Here is a 6000-nt window from a genome sequence, read left to right on the forward strand (position 1 = left end):
GTTAAGGGCCAGTTCCATTAAGCCTTTTTAGAGCTTATTGTCAAAATAAGCCATAAAAGATTTAAATAAGTCATTTTTGAGTTATGGGCTTGGGCTTAACTTATTTCGCTTTGGGGGGGGGTGTGTTTCGGGTATAAGCTCACTAAAAATTGAAGGGAAGGGGAATAGTGAAATGACTCTGTTGTTTGCCTATACTACACTCAAAATGCCACTGCTCACGCCCGCGTCACACCTGACCCTCAAGTAAAAACAAACACGCAAGCGTTCATTGCCCTGCCCCGCTTGCATATCCTCTCCCCTTTCCCTCTACCTCGATCCCCTGCCTGCAGCGCTAGGGTTCCTCCAGCGAGCTGTCGCCACTAATCCCATCTGGCCTGGTCCTCGACGATGCTCTGTCCAGCTAGGCTACATGGCCGGCGGGTAGAGCCAAATCTTCCCGGCTGCTCCTTCCTCTGGCGCCGCCCCTCATTCTCATGGTCTCCAGCAGCTGCTCCACTGTGGTCCGTCCAACGCACTACTCCGGCGGGCGCCGCACAACTACGGCCAATGCCACACTATGGCAGAAGGCACCTCATTCCCCCCTCCCCTCCTCCCAGGCCATGGCCTTGAGGTGCTGTTGAAGGATGAGCTCATCCAACAAGGTGAGGATCTCCTCTCATTTTTACCAAATTTTCATTCAGATCTGCTATACGATGAATTGCTATGAGCTGCTTCTGCTTCTGCTATATGATGCATTGCTATGAGCTGCTCCTGCTGCTGGTATATGATGAATTGCTATGAGGTGCTCCTGCTGCTGCTATATGATGAATTGCTATAAGTTGCTGATGACCCACAAGTATAGGGGATCTATCATAGTCCTTTCGATAAGTAAGAGTGTCGAACCCAACAAGGAGCAGAAAGAAATGACAAGCGGTTTTCAATAAGGTATTCTCTGCAAGCACTGAAATTATCGGTAACAGATAGTTTTGTGATAAGGTAATTTGTAACGAGTAGCAAGTAATAAACGTAAACAAGGTGCAGCAAGGTGGCCCAATCCTTTTTGTAGCAACGGACAAGCCTGGACAAGCTCTTATATAAAGGAAAGCGCTCCTGAGGACACATGGGAATTATCGTCAAGCTAGTTTTCATCATGCTCATATGATTCACATTCGTTACTTTGATAATTTGATATGTGGGTGGACCGGTGCTTGGGTACGGCCCTTCCTTGGACAAGCATCCCACTTATGATTAACCCCTCTTGCAAGCATCCGCAACTACAAAAGAAGTATTAAGGTAAACCTAACCATAGCATGAAACATGTGGATCCAAATCAGCCCCTTACGAAGAAACACATAAACTAGGGTTTAAGCTTCTGTCACTCTAGCAACCCATCATCTACTTATTACTTCCCAATGCCTTCCTCTAGGCCCAAATAATGGTGAAGTGCCATGTAGTCGACGTTCACATAACACCACTAGAGGAAAGACAACATACATCTCATCAAAATATCGAACGAATACCAAATTCACATGACTACTTATAGCAAGACTTCTCCCATGTCCTCAGGAACAAACGTAACTACTCACAAATCATATTCATGTTCATAATCAGAGGGGTATTAATATGCATAAGGGATCTGAACATATGATCTTCCACCAAATAAACCAACTAGCATCAACTACAAGGAGTAATCAACACTACTAGCAACCCACAGGTACCAATCTGAGGTTTTGAGACAAAGATTGGATACTAGAGATGAACTAGGGTTTGAGAGGAGATGGTGCTGGTGAAGATGTTGATGGAGATTGACCCCCTCCCAATGAGAGGATCGATGGTGATGATTTCCCCCTCCCGGAGGGATATTTCCCCAGCAGAACAGCTCTGCCGGAGCCCTAGATTGGTTTCGCCAGGTTCCGCCTCGTGGCGGCGGTGTTTCATTCCGAAAGCTTCCTTCTGATTTTTTTCAGGGCGAAAGACTTCATATAGCCAGAGATGGGCACCAGAGGCCTGCCAGGGGCCCACGAGGCAGGGGGCGCGCCCAGGGGGGTAGGGCGCGCCCCCACCCTCGTGGATGGTGGGTGGCCCCTTTCTGGTACTTTCGTCGCCCAATATTTTTTATATATTCTAAGACTGACTTCCCTGGAGTTTCAGGACTTTTGGAGTTGTGCAGAATAGGTCTCTAATATTTGCTCCTTTTCCAGCCTAGAATTCCAGCTGCCGGCATTCTCCCTCTTCATGTAAACCTTGTAAAATAAGAGAGAATAGGCATAAGTATTGTGACATAATGCGTAATAACAGCCCATAATGCAGTAAATATTGATATAAAAGCATGATGCAAAATGGACGTATCAACTCCGCCAAGCTTAGACCTCGCTTGTCCTCAAGCGGAAGCCGATAACGAAAAATATGTCCACATGTTTAGAGATAGAGGTGTCGATAATATAAAATACGGACATGAGGGCATCATGATCATTCTCATAACAGCAACATATATATATTGTCATATGATTTTTTATGTTAAAGTAACAATCTATTCACAATGTCAAGTATGAATCATACACCTCATTGAAAACTAACAAACTATAATCTTGGTCATTGAAGCAATTGCAATTTATCATAACATCGGAAAGAGTCAATATAAGAGCTTTTCAGCAAGTCCACATACTCAACTATCATTTAGTCTTTCATAATTGCTAACACTCACACAATACTTATGGGTATGGAGTTTTAATCAGACACAGAGAAAGAAAGGGGCTTATAGTGTTGCCTCCCAACCTTTTACCTCAAGGGTAATGTCAACAATAATAGTTTATGATAACTTACATCCAATTGGATATATATATATATCAGGATCTTTCCAACACAATGTGCTTGCCAAAGGATAAAATGTAAAAAGGAAAGGTGAAGATCACCATGACTCTTGTATAGGGCATAAGACAAATAAAAGATAGGCCTTTCTCAGAGGGAAGCAGAGGTTGTCATGCGCTTTTATGGTTGGATGCACAAATTCTTAATGCAAAAGAACGTCACTTTATATTGCCACTTGTGATATGGACCTTTATTATGCAGTCCATCGCTTTTATTGCTTCCATATCATAAGATCGTATAAATCTTATTTTCTCCGCATTAATAAATCATACATATTTAGAGAGCAATTTTTATTGCATGCAACAATGACAACTTACTTGAAGGATCTTACTCAATCCATAGGTAGATATAGTGGACTCTCTTGGCAAAACTGGTTTTAAGGGTATTTGGAAGCACAACTAGTATCTCTACTTGGTGCAAAGAGTTTGGCTAGCATGAGGGGGAAAGGCAAGCTCAACATGTTGGATGATCCATGACAATATACTTTATTTCGGATATAAGAAAACATAATCCATTACGTTGTCTTCCTTGTCCAACATCAACTCTTTAGCATGTCATATTTTAATGAGTGCTCACAATCATAAAAGATGTCCAAGATAGTGTATTATATGTGAAGACCCCTCTTTCTTTATTACTTCTTATTAATTGCCACGATGACCAAAACTATGTTTGTCAACTCTCAACAACTTTTATTCATCATACTCTTTTATATGTGAAGTCATTACTCTCCATAAGATCAATATGATCTGTTTAATTATTTTTATTCTTAATTTTATTCCCTCAAGATCATGGCAAGATAACCAAGCCCTCGACTCAAGACTAATCTTTATTATATATAGCTCACGGACTCGATTACATAGAAGGATCATAAAGCAAAACTCAAAAGTAAATCATACTAAAACTTTATTCTACTAGATCAAGATATTACCAAAAGGATCAAACTAAGAAAAATGGTAAAGATAGAAGTGAGATGGTGATACAATACCATAGATCTGGGCTTGGAGATGCTCGATTTTCTTGTGAAGCTTGAAGATGGTCTCCCCAATGTTCTTGGCATCCTGCTTGTGGTTGTTGGTGAACTCCGCGATCACCATGTGGTTGGCGTTGAGTCCGTGTTCCACCATCCCCTGGCACTTGAAAACTTGTTGCTCCATTGCTTCGAGTCTTGTCCCCACGCTTCCGGTCCTCCTTGGTCGCTCGACATCGCGGATGTGTAGCAACCCATCACGCATCTCAGTTGTTTGAGGGTGTTGCAGCACCTCCGCGAGGTTGGGATTGATAACCTTCTCGAAGAACTTGTCCTTGGGGGTGCTTGAAGACATCATGATAATCTAGATCTGTCAGAAAAACAGCTCGAAACAAAAACAGAGGATATTTGCGTGGTATGGTGGTCAAAACCTTCGGGAGATTATTAATGAATTTTAACCGACCAAAAGAAGTGTTGTGCAAGAAAACGGAGTCCGGAGGGCACACGAGGTGCCCACGAGGTAGGAGGGCACGCCCAGGGGGGTAGGGCGCGCCCTCCACCCTCTTGGATGCTTCGTGTCCCCTTCGGACTACTTCTTATTTTCCTATTTCTTAAATATTCCAAAACGGAGAAAAATGGCCATTAGAACTGTTTTGGAGTCGGTTTACTTACCGTAACACATACCTATTCCTTTTTGGAGTCTGAAACATTCTGGAAAGTGTCCCTTATATATTCCTCCGGGGTTATGGTCTCAATAACATTAGTTTCAACATTTATTGGATTACCTCAGATATAATGTTTGATTCTTTGACCGTTCACCACCTTTGGATTTGTGCCTTCGAAGTTGTTGATTTTTATGGCACCGAAACGATAGACCTCCTTGATAACATAAGGACCTTCCCATTTAGAGAGGAGTTTTCCTGCAAAAAATCTTAAACGAGAGTTGTATAGCAAAACATAATCACCTACATTAAACTCACGCTTTTGTATCCTTTTATCATGCCATCTTTTAACTTTTTCTTGAAACAGTTTGGCATTCTCATAGGCCTGGGTTCTCTATTCATCAAGTGAGCTAATGTCAAATAGCCTCTTCTCTCCGGCAAGTTTGAAGTCATAATTGAGCTCTTTAATGGCCCAATATGCCTTATGCTCTAGTTCGAGAGGTAAGTGACATGCTTTTCCATAAACCATTTTATACGGAGACATACCCATAGGATTTTTATATGCAGTTCTATAGGCCCATAATGCATCATCAAGTTTCTTGGACCAATTCTTTCTAGATCTATTAACATTCTTTTGCAAAATTAATGTAATCTCTCTATTACTTAGTTCTACTTGACCACTAGATTTTGGATGGTATGGATATGCAATTCTATGATTAACATCATACTTAGCAAGCATTTTACGAAAAGCACCATGAATAAAATGTGAACCACCATCATTCATTAAATATCTAGGGAGTCCAAACCTCGGAAAAATAACTTCTTTAAGCATCTTAGAAGTGTTATGATCAGCACTACTAGTTGGAATAGCTTCTACCCACTTAGTAACGTAATCAACAACAACTAAAATATGTGTATACCCATTAGAGGAAGGAAACGGTCCCATATAATCAAAGCCCCAAACATCAAATGGTTCAATAACAAGTGAATAGTTCATAGGCATTTCTTGACGTCTACTAATATTACCAATTCTTTGACATTCATCACAAGACAAGACAAACTTACGGGCGTCCTTGAAAAGAGTAGGCCAATAAAAACCGGATTGCAATACCTTATGTGCAGTTCTATCTCCAGCGTGGTGTCCTCCATAAGCCTCGGAGTGACACTTGCGTAGGGTCTGTTCTAGTTCATGCTAAGGTACACAACGTCTAATAACACCCTCTACTCCTTTATAAAGGTGTGGGTCATCCCAGAAGTAAGGTCTTAAATCATAGAAAAACTTTTTCTTTTGCTGGTATGTGAAACTAGGTGGTATAAATTTAGCAACAATGTAATTAGCATAATCAGCATACCATGGAGCGGTAGAGAAGCATTTATGACAGCTAATTGTTCATCAGGAAAGCTATCATCAATAGGTAGTGGGTCATCACATTCTCTAACCTAGATAAGTTGTCTGCAACGAGGTTCTCATCTCCCTTTCTATCAATAATATGCAAATCAAATTCTTGTAGTAGGAGAACCCAT

This window comes from Aegilops tauschii, chromosome 4 (assembly GCF_002575655.3).
Source record: "Aegilops tauschii subsp. strangulata cultivar AL8/78 chromosome 4, Aet v6.0, whole genome shotgun sequence".
Lineage (NCBI taxonomy): Eukaryota > Viridiplantae > Streptophyta > Magnoliopsida > Poales > Poaceae > Aegilops > Aegilops tauschii.